The sequence below is a fragment of the Humulus lupulus genome, chromosome 4 (genome assembly GCF_963169125.1).
Source record: "Humulus lupulus chromosome 4, drHumLupu1.1, whole genome shotgun sequence".
In the NCBI taxonomy this organism is placed as follows: Eukaryota; Viridiplantae; Streptophyta; class Magnoliopsida; order Rosales; family Cannabaceae; genus Humulus; species Humulus lupulus.
In genome coordinates, this window is record NC_084796.1 from 51901370 (window position 1) to 51926706 (window position 25337).

Below are 25337 nucleotides of genomic sequence, written 5' to 3' on the forward strand. Positions count from 1 at the left end.
CCGGTTACTAATGGGTACTCAAAGAGGCGAGGCATTACAATACCTACAATTTATAATAGCTTCTTCCCTGAAACTCAAAAGAGGTGAGGATAAAAAACCCTCATTTTGTTTTCAGGTTCCCAAGTTTTTTCTCCAACCCCGTGGTTGCACCAGTGCACCTTGACTAACGCTGTCAGCTTATTGCGTAACACCTTGTCCTTGTGATCCAAGATCATCACTGGTTTTTCCTCGTAGCATAATTTTGGACCCACGCTCAATTCTTCATAACTAAGTACGTGGTTGGTGTCCTTTATATACTTTGTCAGCACAGATACATGAAAAATGTCATGTACTAAGGATAAGGCCAGTGGAAGAGCATGGCAGTACCTACTTCCCCGATCCTTTACAAAACCTCAAAAGGTCCAATGTACCTCAGACTAAGCTTTCCCTTTCTACTGAACCTCATGGCTCCTCTCAGTGGAGCTATCTTGAAACACACCTTGTCCCCAATTTCAAATGTAAGAGGTCTCCTTCTTCGGTCTGCATACTTGCATTGATAGTCTACTGAGGTTTGCAATCTTTCACATATCTGCCTAATATTCCTAGTAAATTTTTCTACCTCTTCTGCTCCCATGCATTTCCGCTCACCGGTCTCATGCCAGTGAATTGTGGATCGACACTTTTTCCCATAGAGTGCTTCGTACATGGCCATCTTGATAGAAAAATGATAATTGTTACTGTAAGAGAACTCAATTAGTGGAAGTTTCGTATTCCACGAACCTTGAAAATCTAACACACAGGCTCTTAGCATATCATGTAAAGTTTGAATTGTTCGCTCACTTTGGCCATCCGTCTGCCAGTGAAAGGCGGTGCCAAATTTTGATTTAGTTCCCAATCCTATTTACATTCCCTTCTAGAATGTTGAAGTAAAATGTCCCTCCCGATTGAACACTATTAACTCCATGAAGCCGCACAATCTCTGCAATATACAAATCTGCTACTTTATCTGCACCGTCAGTTTTCTTGATCAGCAACAAATGAACAGATGTAGTCAACTATCCACGATAACCTAGATTGTGTCTTGCCCCTTCGGAGTGTTGGGTAAGCCTGTGACAAAGTCCATGGATCATTTCCCATTTCCACTTTGGAATTTCCAATGGTTGCAATAGTCCAGCAAGTTGTTGATATTCGGCCTTGGTTTGCTAACGGGTTAAACAATGTGCACGTATTTCACCACTTCTTGTTTCATTCCCCGCCACCGAAAATAAGTTTTTAAATCTTGGTACATCTTGGTAGTTCTTGGGTGCATAGCATACAGAATATTATGCGCCTCATATGAAATTTGTCTCTTTATCTCCTTATCCTCAGGCACACAAATCTTGCCCTTGTAACCCAGTACTCCATCCATGGAGATGTGAAATCCCGGGCACATATCCTTCTTGGTTTCGTGCACCAGTCGTTACATCCATGGGTCCGCAAGTTGCCCTCCTTGAATGGCTTCCATGATTGTTGGTTGTATGGAGATATTCACTAATGACCCTACCACTTTCTCTAAGTCCAGGTTAGAGATATCAGATTGAAGCTCTTGAGGTATTTCCTTCACCATCATCACATATGCCATAGGTTTCCATCTTAGTGCATCGTCTACTTTGTTCGCCTTCCCAAGGTGGTATAAGACAGTCATAGTCATTGAAAAATTCTAACCACCTTCATTGTCTCATGTTCAGTTCCTTCTGGGAAGAAATATTTAAGGCTTTAATGGTCTGTGAAATTGTCACAGTGAACTCCATATAGGTAGTGGCGCCAGATCTCTAACGCAAATACCACTACTTCCAACTCCAAGTCATGCATTGGGTAATTCTTTTCGTAATTTTTCAACTTTTGAGAGGCATAAGTGATCACCTTCCCGTGTTGCATAAGTGATCACTATAAATGGCAAGACCTTCGGTGACCTGAAGATGTTGTCTGTCTGTTCTTTAGTTATTGGAAGCTTTACTCACACTTGTCTGTCCACTCAAACTTGATGTTCTTACAGGTTAGTGCAATCATGGGGGTGTCTATCTTGGAGAAACACTCCAAAAATCGCCTATAATAACCCGCTAACCCTAAGAAACTACAGAATTCTTGTGCATTTTTTTGGGCCTTCCATTGCTTTAGCGGCTCGATCTTAGTTGGGTCAACCGAAATTTCATTCCCTGACACCATGTGTCGCAGAAAACTCACTTTATTTAGCCAGAATTCACACTTTGAGAATTTGGCATATAGCTTCTCCTCTCGTAGCCATTGTAAGATTAGCTATAAGTTGCTGGCATGCTCTTCTTCACTCTGGGAGTAGAGGAGTATGTCATTAATGAAAACGATCACAAATTTTTCCAAATACTCACCCAATACCCTATGCATAAGATCCATGAATGTTGTAAGCGCATTGGTGAGTCTAAATGACATTACCACAAACTCGTAATGACCATTGCGGGTTCAGAATGTTGTCTTTGGAATATCCGACTCCATGACTTTTAGTTGATGATAGTCAGATCGTAAATTTATCTTGGAGAACATTGAGGCTCCTTCTAATTAATCGAACAGATCATCGATTTCTGGGGAGTGGGTAATGATTTTTTATTATCACTTTATTAAGTTGCAGATAGTCTATGCACATTCTCATGGAACCGTCTCTCTTTTCACAAATAAGACAGGGGCTCCCCATGGAGAATGGCTTGGTCTTATAAATATCTTGTCTAGGTAACCTCGTAGTTGCGTTTGTAGTTCCTTAAGCTCCGCAGGTGCCATTCAATACGGTCTTTCGAGATTGGTGCAGTGCTTGGAATCACTTCGAACTCAAACTCCACTTCTCAGTCTGGGGGTATTCCTGGAAGATCTTCATAAAATACTTAAGGAAATTTTCACACCACTGCTACGTCTGCAGTTCGTGACTTAGCCTCTTTTTCTGTGTTCACCACCAGATATCTAACACATCCTTCGTCGAACATATTTCATGCCTTTAGGGTGGATATCACATCAAATTTGCTTTCCTGTGTCATGCCCTGAAACACGAACGATTCTTCTCCAGGTGGATTGAAGGTTACCTTCCTTCGTTTGCAGTTCACCACCGCTGCGTATTTTTCAGCCAGTCCATACCAAATTTAACATCATTCTCATGTAAATCTAGTGTTAATAAATCCACTGCCAATTCGCGACCTCCTACCCAGACTAGTACATTTCTTACCCACGACCGTACCATCATATCTTCCCCAAAGGTAAGGATACCCCCAATATATTTGACATTAGTTCATGGTTCATGTCTTTCTTTTCAGCAAAAGAAGCAAAAATAAAAGAATGTGATGCACTAGTGTCCATTAATGCATCTGTTGAGGTATTAGCAATAAAATTCTGACCTGACGCCATTTCTGAAGTTCTAGCTCCTTTGTTACCTTGGGTAAGTTGCTAAACACGCGGTTGTGCTCTAATAGGTTTCTGTTAGCCGTCTCCACCCTTCTAACCATAGCTTGGGCAGTTCGAGGAGTAATGTATGATCTTGCCACAGTTGTAACAGACAGTACCGTTACACTTGCCTATATGGCGCTTGTTGCATTTGTTACAGTGTGGCCAAGACTCGAAGTCCATCCTTGGTTGCTTACTGAAATTTGGCCCTTGATTTGGTGAATCCATCCTTCTCTTGTTGGTTCCCCTGGTTGGGGACCTTAAGTCGTTCTTGTGGTTGGCCCTTCCTACATTATGATTGAACTTGGGAGTGAACCAACCAATTGACCCATGCCTGTTATTAGGGAACATGCCTTGATCGTTAGAGACATAGGGTTGTCCCTCAATCCTTTGGGTTTTTTTCTTCTCATCCGCTAACCAAGATTCCTTACAAATTGCCCTTTCCACTGCTTTGTCATAGGTATCATGACTTGTCTTTTTGGTATCCACAAAATGAGGTTTCTCCGTCTTCAGTCCTTTCATGAATTGCATACTTGATTGGCTATAGTATTTACCATGTCTAGAGAAAATCTTGATAGTTGGTCAAACTTATGTAATACTCTTACACACTCGAGGTACCTTGTACCAGGTTCAAGAATTCAACTACCTTCTGGTCCATTACGGTTTTGTTGTAGTACTTGGCATTGAATAGGGTTAAGAATTTGGTCCATTCCATTTGTGCAACATTGCGTCCCTTCTTAGCAATGTCCCACCAGATACGTGCATCTCTCCTCAACATGTACACTGCACATATCACCTTTTCTTGTTTTGTGGCTTTAATGAAGTCAAATACTCTTTTCAATACACTAACCACTCTTCTGCCATTAATGGATCAGATGTACCCTCAAACACTGGTGGGTTCTATCTTCTGAACCTTCAGAACCGTTTAGAGATCGCCTTGGGCTGGTCGGCCCTTGGTACTCCTACTGGTGGTTCAACTCTCACTGGGGGATCAACTTGCTCCACCTCCTCTGGCTGCTCTGGCTGCTCTAGCAACCCCTTGTCGTTTTAATGGGGCACCTGATTGTCCGACCCGTCCGGCAATCTCTGTAGCAGTGTTTGGAACATCTGGGCATGAACGACGTTCTGTTCATGCATAGTGTGTCTCAAGTCCTCCATATGAGTTGCTAGATCCGACACTGGATGTGCCCCCTGGCCTCGGCATCTACACCACCCTCGGCCTCTTCACCTACCCTGGTCATCTGTCGCCCCCTAGCTGAAGCCTGGAGGTTAGCTGCATGTCCTCCCCTCGTTGTAGTGTTGGGAGCCATCTCAACTTCCTATATAGCATACGTAGTAGGGGAAAGATTACTAATAAAACAAAACAATCGATCGCGGTTCTTAAGCAAGAAAACAAAAGACAAACCATCTCTACTGAACGCCTAAACTTCTGGTATCACCACATACAACATAACAAAAGTTGGCCTATACATGGCCTAAAGGTTCCACTCCAGGGTATCTTGGTACACACAAAAAGAGAAAAGAAGACTTCTATTTATAGTCTTGCGAGTACAAAAGAAAATAGTGATATTATCTTAGTAACGGTGCCTAGTGTCGCAGCCTAGTATATGTCCATATCGTCTCCTTGATCCTCCTCATTGGACTCAGACTCATAATAAATAAAGTGAGCCTATAGAGGGTCATGACCACCTCTCGTGTCTACCACTGCCTAAAGCCACTTGTCTGCCCAGTACTGGCGTAGCCATGCTAACGAAAAATTAGACAGCCAAAACTTTACCTCCAGTGCCTCTTGAAGCACGGGTCAGGTAGTGAAAGTCTATGTCTATCGCGTGTGCCTATGCCAAGCCATCACCGCACCTTGGAATCTAGTCACTATAAACCTCACCCACATACACCTTGGACCATCCACTCGTAGTAGATGATAGTTGATGTGACTAGTCCATCTGCACATTTCCCATTGCTTATATTCTGAGTCAAAAGGGTATGGGCCATGAATTGTGCAAGGGTTCCTTTTCATTAAACGTCGATAAAAATGCAGGGTATGTAATCGAGTATACGATGTGGGTGGAATAGGTCGCACTTGACAAACTCCCTCAATATGGATAGACATACTAACCTACAATTTATAGAAATAATGGTGAATGGAAGAGTTCAACAGAAAGGATCTAAAGGAACAATACTTATAGTTAATGTCGGTTTATCTTAAAGAATGTACCGGTAGATTTGTGTTGCAAAAATTATGTGCGCAAGTGCACATAATCATAAACAAATAATAAAGTGATAAATAGAGTCTCGTTCCCACAATGATTGAACATTAATTACCAAAGAATTAATTTCTTAGTTCTATTTGGTTACTAAACATTGGATTTCAAGAACAAAAAGAAAAAGAACAAAATAACTAAATTAACAATTGAAAATTAAAAGAAACAAATAACTCAATGGATGAAAAACCTAGGGTATTTAATTTCATCATTTATCCACTCTATTATATCATCAGTATAATTTTTATTATTCTTTTTCTCCTTGTGATAGCAGGTTTACTATAGCAATCTATATTCTTATTAGGATATATAAATCTCAACTTATATGCAAACTTTCTACATCTCTGTGACAATTTCCAACATACAGCAGACATTAAACATAGAAACCTAAGAACTACACAAACCATACAGGTACTCTCGTCCAATATCGAAATTTGTGTCTAAACAACTATAGCATATTTAACTCTCACTCTTCAGAGTACTCTCGTCAAGCATTCACAAGCATTATGAAGATGAAATCATAAAACTTGCATTTAATAATAATTGAGTATCAAAATACTACATTAAAACCCTAGAAAAGAAAATTAGTTCATGGAAAAAAATAGAAAAAGAAGTAAGAGAAAAAAAAAGAGGAGAGAGAAGTAAGAGAGAAGAGAGAAGAGAGAGATCTAATATAATCTAAAACATTCTTTTATAGTGAGAAGGTTGTGAAAATAATTTTCTAGATGTTTCCATTTGTTACTTCATAATTCTTTAAAATGTCTTCATTTGAATTTCAAATCCCCTAACTCTAGCATGTGTAATCTTGTTGCTCAAATATCACCATGGAAACGTTTGAATTTGACTTTTCTTATGATACAAGCTTTCATTGGTCTTTGAATAATTTTTTTTTTGCCATCAAGAACACGTAAATCGAATAAGTGGGTTGGGAGACATGGTCAAAATACCAAAACTATCTCAGATTTTTCCAATAATTTAAGTTTGAATTCTCATGTATCTTCTCCAGTCAATTCAAATAAATATCTTCTATTGTTTTTCTCTTGATTGAAGATATTATTTCAAATAAATTTTGAAATATTTCTCAAATATCCATTTAACAAATGACAACCTGAACAATACAACAACAACACATAAAAAGAACTAAAAATATAAAATAAAATAAAAACTATGACTAAAAAGTATTAAAAATCTATCATATCAGTTTGTCTACAGAACCGGCTCAGCTCGAGCTCTGATACCACTTGTAAAGACCCAAATTTACAAGACCAAAATAATGCGGAAAATAACATTTAAAAATTTTAATAGTCTCCAAAAAATCCACATAAAATAACTTTTAAAAAGTCGTGTGCGCACACTTAGACAATTACATTGTTTTCGTCAACCTAAACATTTTTTCCGAATAAAAAGAAATAGTTCCCAAAAAAAAAAGAGTTTCCCAAAAGCCATTTCCAAAAAGAACAAAATCCCAAAGGTCGGGCCACATGTACACTTCGACAAGCACACTCTGGCCCTCATTGCTGCAGTAAGCAATTAAGCTTAGTAAGATTAATCTTTCAAACAAAAACATACTACGACCCAAGTACGGGGTTCTACTAAGAGTAACTGAAGCATAAGTCACTAGGGTATCAGATAACTTCTGACCCTTATCAAAAAAGGTATAAAAATCAAATCGGATCATTAGCTTAGTTGTACCGAATAACCACCTAAATTCAAAATCAACCTGCACGCAGGAAAACCCAGAACAAGCAGATATAAGATATAAATGCATTACACCATTCTACAATGGCTACAAAAATCACTGAATATCTAAAAAAATATAATGAGGTGTTTGGGCACCTCTTAGATCACAGCCACTAAATTCATGGGGTACTTACTATATATTTAATCATTTCATTGGTCGAACATACTCCCCCTACCACGGTCACCATCTCGAGTGCCAGTATTACCTAGTAATCACAGAATTTAGTGCGGTCCCAATACACACACTAGGTTTCACAATAATACAACAATTAATCATCCCAGTAGCTAGCCGAATTCACATATCAATAATCAATTCACACACAAACTAGGCTCCCCCCTGAGTACCCCAGTTTTGAATCAACAGACATTTGACCATGCTTCTCCCTATCTCGGTCATCAATCAATAGTCAATCGACCATGCTTCCCCCTACCCTAGTCACAAATCAACAGACACTCAGCCGTGTTTCCCCCTCCCAAGTCATCAGCTCAAATACCAGTATTATCTAGTCATCATTGGATTTCATGGGAAGATTCTATACACTTACTAGTACCCACTAGCCATAACTAATTCAGCCCTTAATCAATCTAGTGTAAATAACTATAACAAACAATACACTAGGATGTTTCATGTTGTAGCCAATAAAGTCAAGATTAACTTACCTAGATTTCTTAGCTCCTAGCTGAAATCCTTGGGTCACCACTAATCTTTTTGCCCCTTTATCCAATACTCTAAATGATACAGTATACTCAGATTAATCTATGACTGTAACACCCTACTTCCTTAAAGTCGTTACTAAATGAGTTTAAAACGTGCTAATCACTTGCAAATTGAGGTTTTAAGTTACAATGTGTAGTTAATTAAAATGTAAACTCGTTTAAATAAGATTTTGGTGTAAAAATTCGGTTAGTCCTGTAGATCTTGAAAAGGGTTACATTGGGATCCCAAAAAAAATATTTAGAAACATATTTACAACTGAAAAAGTTACTTTACAATCGGCCTAAGCGACAAAATCAATGTTCTTGACCAGCTCCTCAAAATACCCCAGGTGGCCAGGTAGGCGAAACATGTACGCACCACTCCATGCCCTCTAACTCGTGGTTGATTGCTCTTTTCCTTGCCCTTACCTGCACCACAGAGCATCCGTGAGCCAAGGCCCAATAAGAGAGCCTTAAAGCACAACAACAACACATCATAGCAGTATAGTAGCACATAAGTACATCAACATAGCATCACAACAATATATTAACACATAAGCACAATATCATAACATCTTAACAGTATAATATCAAAGTAGTTCAATATTACAACAACATATAACGAAGCAGCCAACAGGCTAAGAACATAGCGACAATGTCGTCCCAAATGCTTTTTCGAGCCCTGGGTTTGCGGTCTGTACCGAGAGGATGTCTCAAGCATCCTGGGAGGGTCCTGCCCTAACGGCTTGCACTCCACATGCTCAACATCAGTCTCAGCCCCTTGCCGCTCCCGGCTCTTGCCTCTCCTGACTTTTGCCACTCCCGGCTCTTGCCAATCCCAGCCCTTGCCTCTCCCGACTCTTGCCACTCCCGGATCTTGCCGCTCAATCACATTCACATATATGACATAGCAAACCATAAACAATACATACAGTAAAACACACCACATACCTCTACGGGTACAAAAAGTTCTGTTACCTGTGTCCCGAGCTTTCCGAGCACCGATATCCCCAGCACAATCCCCTAGTCTGAACCTCGCTGAAAACCTAGTCACAACGTATCAATAACATCCATCCATCAGGTTCTAATCCATTAAATAACTTTGGGTTGTGATTCTAGTCTCCAGGACCTTGAATTCTATCAATCTGGGTGATAAAATCCATCCTGAGCCTTAACTTTTGGATTCCCGAGCCTAAAACCTTCTTGGGGTCCAAAAACTCACTAAGCACTGCAGCCCCAAGGCCCTATGCCGCAGCCCGCCTCAACCAGAAACCCAACCCCCAAAATTAGTCGATGCGCGTTGCGACCCATCCTATAGTGTGTCGCGGCCCGCCCCTCTTCTTGGCCTCCCCAACTGTTCTAGAGGGTCGCGACTCAGCAAGAACAATGTCGCGGCCTGACCCTTCAAACCCAAAAAAATCCCCCATTTTCAATACTAAAACCAAGCCAATTTACCCCAAAATCAATCTAACAACCCAATTCAATCACCACGGAAGTTCTACTATAGTCTCTGCAACAAAACCTAACGAAAAGCTAACTTGAAACTTCATCAAATCCCAAATTCAGTCTTAAACTTCAAAAACTCAAGAAAGCTAAAACTCAATCAATAACTTATATAATTTAATGGCTAAAATCACATTTCAAGGCTTACCTTAACCTCTGCTTGAATCCACAAGTTGAAACTAAGCTAATCCCCAAGTTTAGAGCCCAAATCCTTGCTTAATCTTCAATGCTTCTCTTGGTAAGGTTTAGAGAAAATAAGAGAGAGAGGAAAGGGGTTTGGATCGGTTTACCAAGTTTAGAGGGTTTCCTTAGTTTTGTCTTACTTAACTTAAGTCTCTTAAGTTACCTCCAAGGCTCGGGGTACCAAAAATGTCCCTGAGGGAAAAATGGTAAATTTCCCTTATATTCCCTTCTAAACATTCTAACTTCAAATATATCTCCAAATATTTATTTTCATAACCCAATAAAATGTCTAATGCTCGAAATACCCCTCGACTCACCCCGAGTCGGGTATCCAACCTCGTTGTGACTTTCTAGCTAAACCACTCCCTAGGACTGTCTCGGGTCGTGCAACACAAATATATCACAATATTCACAAATATTACATTTATGCCCTCAACAGGCTAAAATTACTAACATGCCCCTACTAACCAAACGGGGCCCACATGCATATTTGATTTACCTAAACATGCATCTCTAATCACATACTCATCAAATTCACATATTAACATAATAAACCACTTATTGCCCTCCATGCACGCTAAACAATGTCCTAAGCCTTATTAGCAAATTTGGAACCACTCCGATAGTCGCCTGATAACTGTTATTGTACGAAAACTCAATAAAAGGGAGATACTTACTCCAAAATCCCCCAAAGCCCAGCAGACAGGCTCATAGCACATCTTCCAGTATCTGAATCATCCTCTCAGATTGTTCATCTGACTGAGGATGATAAACGATACTAAACTGCAACTACGTGCCCATAGCCCTCTGCAAACTCTCCCAAAACGTGGAGGTGAAGGTGGGGGTCTCTGTCGGATACTATCAACCTCAATATTCAAAGAAGTACATTGTCCTTAGTCTTGGAATCCTACATTTCTGTACCTAAATTTGCGAACTCCATACCCCTCAGTAAGGTAAACACTCAAAGCCTGAGCTATTCTTTCAAGTGAGTCATGTATAATTGTAACAGTTAATTCTAGGCTTTATTCACATATTCATCACCTTTTATGACCCTCTTCCCGAACCTGGAACCCTAAGGGTTTCCATCTAACATTTTTTACTTTGGCATTTAATGGGGGGATATGGTTGTCTTCCATACACACTCCCCCTTTGACATCTCACTCACACCAATTATAGTGTGTCAATCCAATAGATCTGGTCACAATGTTTTGCATCCACTCACCTCACCTACAAACTGAGGTGATCCACCTTTACGGTCCATAACTATATTTCTTCATACTAACCTTCGGATATCCTAGAGTCATAATAGCCCTTGTGGCTTCTAATTATCATTTTCCACTTACCAAAAGATCAGGTCATCCGCCTCCCAGTACTCAACTTCCTGGATACAATGGTTGTAGATAGATAACCTAAAGCTCATCCCGTGTCTTATCTTCAATATCAACACCCATCGAATCACTCACCCAATTCACACATATCTTGCTCATCTGTGCTAAGGCAGTGAAATTCTTAACCATTTCATACAAAATCTTCTTCCTGTGTTTAACTGTTTATACCTAGAGGTGTATCTGTTACTCATCAGTCTCAGGCTTTGGGCCAGTCTTGATCATTTCTCCATCCTAACTGTGGCTAACCAGCACCACTTATCAACTTGACATCCAATGTAGAACATCTAATTCCTTATCCCTACACCTGTTATAGGGTACCGACAATCACCCCTTCAATGTGTATACGGGCGCACCCTATTCCTTGTCGCACCACACTAACATCTCACGTTCTGAGCAAGGATGGTGCCCACTGATCTCACAGTGTTTCTAATCCCCTAAAGTGTTCCTTTAACAATTGTCTTGTGGTCTCAGTCCTAGCTGATTCATGTGCAACCCCATCAATTCCCATTAGGTAACCTTAACTATCAACTAGAGAAATCAGAGTTTATCCTTTCAGAAATTTCACCTGTAATCTTCGCTTCCCCAGCCTCAACGATAACAATTCAGGGATTCTTTTATTCTGTTCTTAACTGGAAGTAGGCCAAATCATTCCTGACCGAGTTACATATAACTTACCTAATTAAATCCTTCGTTCTTAGTAGTGGATAACCGCTCTTAACAATTACCTTGTTTGGCTTCCACATACAGCATATACTCTTGCAAACTTGACCTTCTCCTTAACCTATGTTGTTGGCACGCCCTATTGTAAGATTCTCTGTCTAATCACCTTTAAGTTAAGAAACTCCCTTGATTGAACCTTTAAGTTTAGCTGTTCAATTAGCGTCATTCTCCACGATGTCTCTGGTGTTAGTTCTATTCTTGCCTTATTTCCATTGTACGCTTCATTCCCTAGTCATGACAACAATCTTGACAAACCCTTGCACACCCATTTGAAATTCCACTGACCCATCCAGTTTCCCTCTGATCTACCTAACATAACCCTAGTGGTACCTACCACTACGGCTAGACACTCCGAAGTCTCAGTCAAGTCCCCTTATTGGCCAACTAATCCATACTTAGGACTATACTAGGGCCATCGTATAACCATCCCAACCAGTTCTTACTAAAAAAAATTTGCATGTACTACTCTGTTCCATTCCTTGGAAATTACTAACTTTTATCAACCATAAAATCTCAAGCCCCACATCATTATGTGAATCCAGTAGGTATCCCATGTCTATATCTCCATTAAAAGGTATGTAGCACCAAACTCAGTTAACACAATATAAAGAACAAGAACTAGGAGACCAACCTGTCATTTTTGAGGAACCAACTTCAGGCTCTGGCTGCCTCCAGGCAGACTCTCACACATAGGTCGAGCTATCTGTACTTCTGGATTCTTCTGTCTTTGGTTCCGGACAATGCTTCATGATGTGCCCAGCTATTCCACACAAAAAAACATGTCTTTGCTCGACATTTACCCAAATGGCGTCTCCTGCCCCTGACACACACTGGATAACTTCTCCAGATCTCATTACCGCCCTGGCAACTGCCCTGAACATCATGATCGATAGTGGTAGAACTATTAGGGGTCTTTCTTTTCTGACTACTAGGTCCTCCGCCCCTACCTGCTCTTATAAGTGGGGGGACCCTTGCCTGGGCTTCCAGCCCCACGGCACCCTCGCTCCATATCACACCTTCTGCATCCTCTATGGCAAGGGCCTTCCCTATCGTCAGAGCATAAGTAGAAATATCATGAACTGGAGCGACCCTAACTCTATGGGCCACCCCAGGGTTTAGCCCTCAAATAAAATTTTCTTTTCGGGCTACTTCTGTCGGTACCAAATCAAATGCAAACTTGGCTAACTCATCAAATTTGTTAACATATTTTTCCACCGTCTTACTACCTTGAACCAAGTTCATAAACTCATTGGTCTTCACAATTTGGACTGAGTCACTATAGTACCTCTCGTTGAACAATTGTCGGAACTCCCAACCCATTGTAACAACATTCCGGGTCTGTGATACCATCTCCCACAATGTTCGGGCATCCTCCCGTAGCATGTATGTGGCACAAACCACTATATTATTGCCTTCTGCTCCTATATAGTCGAGGATGGAGCTAACCATGCCCGTCCACTGCTCAGCTCTAAACAGATCTACACTTCCTTCAAAAACTGGAGGATAAAGCCTCTGGAATCTTTCATACAACAATTCCCACCTGTTTCCACCCTCAGGTTGAATCAGAATGGATGCCAATGTCGTAGAAACACACAGAGCAACGTTCCCGGGTGGAACCCGCTGTCTCAACCACCTAATCTCTTCCTCCAGCTTTTGCAGTCTAGCCCGCATATCATCGAACACCTGCCACCAATTCCCGGGGACAGATGGAGGATTCTGACCCCGACTACTATCTGCAATCCCAGATTAATAATTCCTGCACCCCTTGATTGTCTCTTATGCATAACTTCTAAATATTTCTACAGTCAATGACTTAGTCCATAAGATATGATCATCCCTTCCGGAACCACTCCCGAGCAAGGCCAGACAAACAAGAAGAATAACAAGCACAAATATATATATATATTGCTCATGCTCCCTATATTAACAAACAGATAAAGTCATTCAAATAAGCAATTAGGCAAATATTTCACTCAATACCAACCAACCTTGAGTCGAGATTGTCTCTAGTAACAAGCGTACATGTTCAGTAAATTTTCCAGGAACCATAAACCTTGGCATGCTCTGATACAAAGTTGTAACGCCCTACTTAATTAGAGTCATTAATAAGTGAGTTTTAAACGTGCTAATCACTTGCTAATGAAGGATTTATGATAAAATGTGTAGTTAATTAAAATGTAAACTCGTTTAAATAAGATTTTGGTGTAAAAATTCAGTGGTCCTGTAGATCATGAAAAGGGTTACATTGGGATCCCAAAAAAAATACTATTTAGAAACATATTTACAACTAAAAAAGTTACTTTACAGTCGGCCTAAGCGACAAAATCAATGTTCATGACCAGCTCCTCCAAATACCCCAGCTGTGGTGGCCAGGTAGGCCGAACATGTACGCATCGCTCCATGCCCTCTAACTCATGGTTGATTGATCATTTCCTTGCCCTTTCCTGCACCACAGAGCACCCGTGAGCCGAGGCTCAGCAAGAGAACCTTAAAGCACAACAACATCACATCATAGCAGTATATTAGCATATAAAAACATCAACATAGCATCATAGCAATATATTAACACATAAGCACAATAGCATAACATCTTAACAGTATAGTATCACAGCAGTTCAATATTACAAAAGAATATAACGAAGCAGCCAATAGGCTAAACACATAGCGCCCAGGCCATCCCAAATGCTTTTCTGAGCCTTGGGTTTGTGGTCTATACCGAGAGGATGTCTCCAACATCCTAGGAGGGTTCTGCCCTAATAGCTTGCACTCCACGTGCTCAACACCGTTCTTGGCCCCTTGCCACTCCCGGCTATTGTCGACCCCAGGTCTTGCCTCTCATGGCTTTTGCCGCTCCTGGCTCTTGCCGCTCCCGGCTCTTATCGATCCAGCTCTTGCCTCTTCCGGCTCTTGCCAATCAGTCACATTCACATATATGATATAGCAAAACCATAAAAAATGCGTACAATACAACACACCACATAGCTCTACGGGTACAAAACGTTCTCTTACTTGTGTCCCGAGCTTTCCGAGCACCGATATCCCGAGCACAGTCCCCTAGTCCAATCCTCACTGAAAACCTTGTCACAACGTATTAACAACATCCATCCATCAAGTTCTAATCCATTAAATAACTTTGGGTTGTGATTCTAGTCTCCAGGACCTTGAATTCTATCAATCCGGGTGATAAAATCCATCTTGAGCCTTAACTTTTGGATTCCTAAGCCTAAAACCTTCTTGAGGTCCAAAAACCCACTAAGCGTCGCGGCCCCAAGGCCCTATGTTGTAGCCCACCTCAACCAGAAACCCAACCCCCAAAATCAGCCTATGCGCGCCGTGGCCTAGCCTATAGTGTGTCACAGCCCGCCCCTCTTCCTGGCTTCCCCAACTTTTCTAGAGGGCGACGGCTCAGCAAGAACAATGCCACAACCCGACCCTTAGAATCCAGAAAAATCCCCCATTTTCATAACTAAAACCAAGCCAATTTACCCCAAAATCAATCTAACAACCCAATTCAATCACCACGGAAGTTCTACTATAGTCTCTGCAACAAAACCTAACGAAAAGCTAACTTGAAACTTCATCAAATCCCAAATTCAGTCTTAAACTTCAAAAACTCAAGAAAGCTAAAACTCAGTCAATAACTTGCAGAATTTAATAGCTAAAATCACAGTTCAAGGCTTACCTTAACCTCTACTTGAATCCACAAGTTGAAACTGAGCTAATCCCCAAGTTTAGAGCCCAAATCCTTGTTTAATCTTCAATGCTTCTCTTGGTAAGGTTTAGAGAAAATAAGAGAGAGAGGAAAGGGGTTTGGGTCAGTTTACCAAGTTCTGAGGGTTTCCTTAGTTTTGTCTTACTTTACTTAAGTCTCTTAAGTTACCTCCAAGGCTCGAGGTACAAAAAACGTCCCCGAAGGCAAAATGGTAAATTTCTCCGATATTCCCTCCTAAACGTTCTAACTTCAAATATATCTCCAAATATTTATTTTCATAACCCGATAACCTAATAAAATGTCTAATGATCGAAATACCCCTCAACTCGTCCCGAGTCGGGTATTCAACCCCGTTGTGACTTTCTAGCTAAACTGCTCCCTAGGAGTGTCTCGGATCGTGAAACACAAACATATCACAATATTCACAAATATTACAATTATGCCCTCAACAGGCTAAAATTATAAACATGCCCCTGCTAACCAAATGAGGCCCACATGCATATTTAATTTACCTAAAGATGCATCTCTAATCACATACTTATCAAATTCACATATTAACATAATAAACCACTTATTGCTCTCCAGGCACGCTAATCAAGGTCCTTAGCCTTATTAGCAAATTTGGGACGCTACAATGACATTCACTTAGTATAGATACTCTAAATATTTCTATCACTTAGTAAGAGAGTCCCTTTTTGTGGTGTTTTTAAAAAGTAGGGCATTGGACCCTAATTTATTTGAATCAATCAAAATTCCTTTTTAATTCATTATAAAAATTATTTCCATGTCTAGTGTTAATTTATCCAATATTTATCTAGAAAAGTATTTTTCTTTAACTTCCTTTTTAGCTTTCTAGAGCTAACAATTTAGTGATAATTCGCTAACTTTCAACCTCTACCATTTTCTCTGTATAGAACCACACTCCTTGAAACTTGACAGTTTTAAACCTCATCATAAGGACTAGAACTACACAAAAATACCATGTCAAAATTCATTATAGATTGGGACAACAAACCTTGCCAAAACCTTAACTTTTTATTGCCAATTATTTGTGAGTTCCAGATTTTTGGGCAAGCTTAGAAAAATTATTGCTCTTAAACCAAAACGTATTTTATCCTAAAATTTTATAGGGATCTTTATATTTATGTTACTAATCTTCCCACAAAATCGCATAATATTTGAACAAGTAAAACATTTCCAAAATATTTTGACAAACTGGACAGTGCAAACTGCCAGGATTTTCCCTGGTTCAAACCATTTTCCCAAAACACTTATAAGGGTATCTTTATAACACCTTTTTAAGACTTTCTAAAGCCTAAACTCAAGTAAATTTTTAGTACAACAAAAATACAGAAACCCGCTTTACAAACAGTGGCATAAAGGTGTCGTTTGACCCGTTTGAAGTCAGACCACGAAAATGGCAGCAAGCAATTACACCTAAAATCATACATAACTACTTTAAACAACTACACTACCATGCATGCATGCATCCAAAATTTACATATTAAGCCTTTTTAAACCATTAAAAATAAAACTAAACAAAATTCTAAACACAATATAGGATAAAAATAAGATTCACTAAGAATCCAAGATTTCTATTAAAAACTTCAATATTTTTACCTTTAACGTCCTAGTTTGGTGGTTGGCTTCTAGGGCTTGGCTCCAGCTCTCAAAGAGTACCCCCAATGTATTCTAGCATTCTCATAACATATTTTTAAGAGCAAAGGTCAGATCATTGTTCATAGCCTTTGTAGAACACAAGAGCAATATTGGGCTAAAATAAACTTTGCATTAAATCATAAAACAAGAATAATAACAAGAGATCTATCTAAACCCTAACAAATAAAAAAACTAGCCACACATGATGTGGTTCATAATCTCACAATATTTTTCAATATCTCAGAAAAAAAAGATGAGAAAATATGATGAAAAATGATCAAAACCTCTTATTTTTTGCTCTCTAGTTGCCTTCAATGTGTTTCTCCCCTTCAAATTGCATTTATTTTCCTTTATATAAGTCTTTGTAAATTTCCTTGACCGATCTATGGGGAATTTGGGTGAAATACGTGTGCAAAATACAAAAATTCTAACTTTTGTGGCGCAAGTGGTGATGCATCGCAGCTTATCAGGCGATGCATCACCTAATTCGCGTATTTTCCCTTACTTTACCTTGTTCAATAAAATATGCATAACTTTTTTCATCCATATTTCAAATACAACGATTCAAAGAGCATTGGAAAGCTTAAGAGAAACATCTACAACTTTTATTTCTAATAGTTTTTCCAAAATATGAATGAATAATGGTCAAAATTCATCTTGAAGTTCCCAGTTGGCCACAAAATTATAAATTAAGCTTATTCCTATACACTTTAAGAAAACACATCAAATTCACATAAAAACTTGAAGTAAGCACACTAAATAAAGATAAAAGAACCATAAATTAGTGCATAAAATACGCACTTATCACTTTGGACAGAGGTTAACCACTACAAGAAAAAATGCTTTTAATAAGACCAAAAATGTGTTATCAAAACATACCATAACACTTTTTGACGTGTTAAAACCGACTATGTTATCGTAGGTCAGGGTACTTTACATAACATTTTATCATTGTTATACAGATGTGTTATTATACGGTCAACGATAACACACTTTCTGTGTTATTTTAATAAATAGATAAGTGTTTAATTATATTATTTATAGTCCATTATATAACACATTTCAATACTTATAAATTTGTGTTATACTACACTTTAATATAACACATTTTTTGTGTTATACTACACTTTAGTATAACACATTTTTTGTGTTATATAATGAAGTTTGCATAACAAAATTATTTACTTATAAAAAGTGTTATTGTAATAGATATTATGACACATTTTTCATATTATTTTAATATTTAGATAAGTTTAAATTCTCATGATATATTCATTTATATAACACTAATTTATTCTATTATATTTTTATTTTTTATTTGTATAATTAAAATTAGCTTTCTAATATATACTAGCATCATCAAATGAACTTGATTTTCAAATAACAAAAAGTAAAAACATTCAACATTGTATTAACAATCGACAAATTAGTTTAAAACATTCAACACTGTCATCAATAACAAAATGTTCTCAAGTAGTCTTAAATATTAAACATATTGAAAAGTTATTACTTTCAGCACAAAATATTCTACAGCTGCCCAACACAAAGCCTTCAAAATTAAGTATCATTTTCTATTTCGCTTGTCACATCTGCAAAATAAACAAAGAAATATTTTATTGTTATTATCTAGCATCACAAATTACTTCAAGAAAATACTATGGAAATTATTTCCAAGAGAGGACACCACATACAAAGTAATGAATTCACAACTACACCAAAGCAAACAAAGAAACCAAACACTAAATTATAAGACATTGGTTCTTTTTTTAGTATGAAAATGTACCTCTTGGAATATCAAAATATTCTACCGCTTGTCACGCCTCATATAATCCAGATAAAAGATATCAAAAAAATAAATAAATAAATACTGCATGCAGGAAAAGTATGTCCTCTCCCAAGCAAAGCAGACATTGATATGCATCTGACCACATTTCCAAATATAGCCAACTACTCCAATAAAAAAGTATGTCCTCTCCCAAGCAAAGCAAACATTGATATGCAATGCTCCTCACCAATTCGATCCACAACCTAAAGAATAGGGGTAAAATTCCTTCAGTAATAACTTCATAATAGAAAATATTAGCATATCAAGAGAGCCGTCAAAAGAAATTGTTGCCTTTTCAGTTCAACTTCTTCCTTCTTCAACATCTTATATCTTTCTCTGCCTCTTATTGTTACTTTTCCTAAAATGTTTCTTTATCTCCAACTCAATGTCTCTTTGAGAATTCATCGAAGAATTTTCTTGCACCAAAAATACAACAATTTTTAGAGTATAACTTAATCGCAGAACTCCCAACAAATACACCTACTTCCAATCTTATTAATATAACTTTCTCGTGTTCAAATATGATTAAAATTGCATTAAGAAAAATCTTAGATATAATTGCAGAGAGAGAACAAAAAGATAACCATTTAATTATTTTTTTTAATAGGTTAGAAGTAGGTTTTTGGGGATTATGGGAAAATTTGTAGAGTAAACTGAAAGAGACAGGCTCTGGAAAACCTGGGGTGTTCTAGTATTGATTTTCTTTGCAAATCTGAATAAATCAGTAACTTTCTTCCTATCTTTAAGTACTCAGTAATGCAGGAAAAAAAATAAGTATAATGATATACTCCACCATTTAAACATGACAAGAGTCAGACATATAACTAAACATATGAAGTTCTCTCTTCATTGTTTTTTCTTCTTCTTTATCTTTCCAATGGCAAAAGGAGAAAAAAAAAGTTTATGCAAGTATGGATCTAGTGGAGCTAATCATTTCTCCATTCATCATTCTTATTAATGACATTATAACTAAAATTCTATTTAATATATCAAACTAGCTTACGGGTAAGATATTAGAGGAACATAAAATTACTTTCGCTAAATATTAAAATAAAGTTCATAGTACTTTTCTTTTTCTGCAAAAATGTAAAGTGGAGATGGCGTCAATTGATTTACCTAAAATGATAATGGTTCTTGAAACAAAAAGTATCCAGCTAGACCAAAAGTGAGGAAATTAGTAACGAAATTGGTCACCGTACCTTGATGAGATGAGAGAGATTTAAGGTTGTTGACACACCACCCCCACATTGTCATGTTGAACAATATTACTAACCCATACCCAATTATCTGTATATTACTATATTTATTAACATTACCATATAACAAATTACAAACTATGAAGAAACCAATAATTTATGCAATGCAATGTAGATATTGAGTGTTGACAAAGTAGGAATTACAGTCAATGCAAGAGATTTTTTTCATTTATTCCCTAATATGAGGCCATAAATAAACTCATTTATACACATATATACTCTTCTTTGGCAGTATGTTATAAATCCCAAATTGATTTCTTATATAACTATATTATATCTTAAAAATGGAAACAAGTTTAATCGATTTAGGTATAATTTTGACATGTTGGGAAGAATAGATATGAAACAGATGACATGAAATGCAATGCCCCAAGTACCTAGCAAGAAAGAAAATCGGAAATAGCTTACAAAAAGTAAACCAAAACCAAGAAGGCATTTATTTGGAAAATCTAACAGGCAATTACAAACCAGTAATGGACTCCAAAGTAAATGAGAAAAACCCGTGAAGTGTTAGCAATAAATAGTGCTACAACACGACTTTGAAGAAGCTGGAAACCATACATGTATGCTCCCATGTTCCAATCTATAAAATAAAACATATATTTAAGAATTTGTGTTTGACTAAGAACATCCTCACTTTTTTTTAACTCTTAATATTAGTGTTATGAAAAGTAAAAACAACTAGATAAAAAGTGAAGGCAATTCAACAAACCAAGAATAATAACAGAAGTTGATGTGGTAGCACCAAGCCAACGTGCTTCCTTCGCAGTCAGACCATATAAAATGGAATATACCAGAAGTACTACAAGTGATACAAGGTATAGCAGCCCAAGATGTGAAGCCCTAAACATCCATTACAAATTTAGGGAAGAAGAGAAGAAACAAAGTTCCAAGAAAATCTTAGCCCAATAACAAAATGAATATCCAACCGTTTTAATAAGATACTGTTATCCAGATTTCCGGATAGCGTTTAGATTGATGACCTCGGGGAAGCAGAATTATCGATGTCTTTCACGGAGGGTGACCAGAGCTCGCGGATGGACAGAAAGGCTTCGCCTCTCCTGTTTAGTATCCGGATTACTCTTCCAAGCAAGCACAACACGGAAACTCGTCGACTCTCCCGGACTCCCGAAGGATACCCCTCGGGGAGGCCCCTTCCAGGAGAGGCTCTTCGAGTGGTCTCCGCGGAAACAGTTCCGTGCCTCGCACAGAACAAAACCGAACGGTCGAGTCCGGGAGAAGGCATATTTGGAATGATATCCGTCTGACACAGGATCCCGCCTGACACGCCCGTCAGGTCAAAGCCGCACACATCCCAGCACGCCTAAGGGTACCTTTTCGCCTACTGTTCTGCTGACAACTTGGAAAAGACGGCTGACTTTGTGTGTTCCCCATACTTTCACGTAAATATACCCACATAGAGTCTGGTAGCCATGCTACTACAGTAATTGTATCCCCTATTTATGGCTGGTGTAATTAAGACTCATGTACGTAGAGAAAAACCCTAATCCGAAACCCTAGCTATAAAGACCCCTTCCTTTTACAAGAAGAAGGACGAACAAATCATATAGCAAAAACTCTACTAAAATCTCTCTAGCTTCATCTTCTTCAAGAGAACCCGAGAGAAACACTGTGAGTGTGTGAAGTTCTTGTGCACCAGCCATCTTACTGTAACCTTTTCCAAGTATAATAACACCGACTCGTGGACTAGGGCTCGTTAACGCCTGAACCACGTAAAAACACTGTTTGTTTAGTTACATTTCAGCATTTCTACAGTTCCTATCTTTTTATTATTCTGTTAGTTATTCGTTTCCGAAAAACTCGGTAAACAGATACATTTACGAGGACTTGAATCCTGCATTGCTCACACTTACCTACCCAACCACTTGAACTAATCACACACACACACACACAACAATTAGATCTTGAGCCACACAGATCCTATCTCTAATTTGGAGATAACATTAAATGAAACAAAAGTACAAAAATTTATACAAAATAAATAAATGCAATCAAAACTTATCGACTATGTCTTAAAATTAACAGGACCCATTGTCTTATCAGAACATGCAATATAAAAGCAACATGAGACTCATAATGAAGTTGTTACAAAGACAGACATATACTTTTTCCACAATAAGTAAGAATTAAAAATGGTAGAGACTTTACTAAACAAATCTAGATCAACAAAAACACAAATGATCGGTAAAAATGAGTATTGATATAAATAGGTTATACTATGACTTGCCTACTAGATTGTCGAGTATAAAGCTCATTAGGGTCTGGTGGTTCTGGTAAACAAGCCACAGGACCCACTTCTATACAATTGGAATAGGCAAATTTGTATGCCTTCCTTACATACTCATCCACATCTAAGTCGTTTCCTGTGCAAAGAGATAGAGACTTAAAAAAGGGGGAAAACAAACAACTCCGAAAATAAAAAATGATAGCAAATGATACGAACTAATAAACAGTAAGATTCAATTGCTACTGCAAAAGCAGAAAACATAGAAACAAATGACTAAAACTCCAAACAAGAGAACTGCATGTACCATTAAACACCATTCTATATATAAAGAGCATGTTAATTGCTAAGGCAATTGCTGATACGCCAAAGAAGAAACCAGAAGGTGAATTCCACTGAGATGCCTTTGAACCAACTGTAACATACACAAAACAAAGTTCGTACGCACAAAGAAGAGCAACACCTAGAAGTAAAAGAACATCAACAACACTTGTAGAAGTAAAATTCAGTGAAATGTGAGCGAAACATTCTGAAGTCAGGTGGCTAGACATAAAAATAATATAATTCATCAAAAGCTTCATCACAATAATGTAACAGAGCTTTAACAGGGCCAATTAACCATTTAATATAATTTCCACCCGAATGGACCAGACACTGTTAACACATCACATTGATCAACCTTCATAGAGCATATCTCATTATTTAGCAATAATACCTCATATTATAACATTTCTCTACACTTTTCCTCCAGAAGACCAACAGAGAACATTTTCTCCAGCCCCAATAGCAGGGGCAACTAGTGAGTTAAGAATCCATAATTAACCTTCTTTTTATTTTCACTAATAAGAAGATATTTGTATTAATCAAGAAAGAGAATACACAGCTACAGTACAACTGTGCTCAATCTTAAATCCAATCTAAACAAAAATTTACCCAATGAAATAATTCTAAATGCACTACAAACTCCCCACCCTCTCTTCTATTCCTCTTACACTTAAGACTTGCCATTTGAAAAACTATTGAAGTTTCTGAAAGGGTCAATCTTAAAAAAATAAATAAGTTTCTAAAAGTGTCTAATTAAGGATAAGCTCCTTTAAGCTTGTCTGCTAAACCATACAAGACTAAAAAGGAACAAGAATAGAAGGAACTGGAGTATAAATGAATTCAAAAATGTCATTTCAAGAATTAGAGCAGAATAATATAATGTTTAGCCTACTTCAGAGTAACTGGTTTCATCTTTTGTCAACCTAAGCTTGTAGCATGTTTCATTAAATGTTGAAAAATCATAACCTTGAATTTACAGACAATGCATAAAATGACAAAAGGAAAAAAAAAAGTGAAAATAGTCCTATTAGCTAGAAAGATAAAACTACCAACTGATTTCTTTTGAATCTAACTAGCCCTCTAGCATCCAAGAGATAACAAATATAGTACTAAGCTCCCAAAGCTCAAACAAGGCTACACCATAAATATGATGTCAATTTTCTTTTTTGTTGCATGATGATGAATCAAAGACTAGTATTGACTAGAAGAGAGGACAAGCACACTCCCCCATTAGAGAAGGAAACCAGCCAAAGGGTTACCCAATGAAACTTGTAGGAAAATGATTTGCACATTAATTGAAAGGTCAAATCAAATTCAGCACATACTCTCTCAGTTCACGCAATTAGAGGAAAGGATGATCAAAAACATATTAAGTTCATTCTATTTAAGATGACTACAAAATTACAATTCTGGGCAAAACATACTTGTTCTCAGGTTCAGATATCAGATACAAAAATATATTCTCTGCTTTTCCATGCTAAGGCAAACTACAATCCCTCACATCTGAAAACTTCTTATATTTCTTTACACCCCTCAAAGTTACATGAACACATTGACATTCATGCTTGCACAATTGAGATACTTATCGTCATAACAAACCAAAATTTCAAGAAAGCATTGTTAATAGCAAGCAAAAAGTTTCGTAGAAGAACCAAATATAAATGCCTACAAACAATAATTATGAAGTCAAATGATTAAGACCAACTTATTTCTAGGCACAGGACAATAAACTAATGGTCATATACTTTTTTTTTTTTTAAATCTTAGCCTTTATTAATGATGTTGAAATAGTAAGGTTGTCACATATTGAAATATAAATAAATTTCAATGAAATACGTACTTGAGCTTTGCCATTGTGTTCTCCACCAAAGCATAATTGAATAAAAAGCCAACAATAGAGCAGTTCCAGCCATTATTATAGCCAGACCAATTATATCTCAACCCAATATTACAATCAGCCAGCTTCCCCATATGATAAGAACCACAACCGGAGATATAACAACTGCCCATGCAGAGAGAGACAGGAAACCACATAATATATTTAACAGTGGTCCTTGCAGGATGTTCGACCAGTTTTTGGAAAAGATCCAACTGAAACACATGCACACGTATGAGGAAAGAAAAGAAGACAAACATTATATTGTAAGACAACTCTTAAAGAACACAAAGAAGGTTTTACAAGTCTTATTCTTTTCATCTACATAAATAGAAAGTACATAACTAGCATATATCATATCTAACCATAATACTTAGTTAAGAAAAGAAAAAACAACTTTCTTCAATTAAGGTGTCTGTCAATTTAGTATATATCCTTGTTAACACTTGACCAGGAAGAAACTTGAGCCAAAGAACCTTTCCAATTTAATGCATTTAAGCTAAATAGAGTTTTCATGGTATTACTCCCATCA

General features: G+C 37.8%; 1 pseudogene; it reads right to left on the minus strand.

Moving 5' to 3' along the window:
* Positions 1–20631: 20631 nt before the first annotated feature.
* LOC133832176 (calpain-type cysteine protease DEK1-like) lies at positions 20632–25031 on the minus strand (annotated as a pseudogene).
* Between the last annotated feature and the right edge of the window lie 306 nt (positions 25032–25337).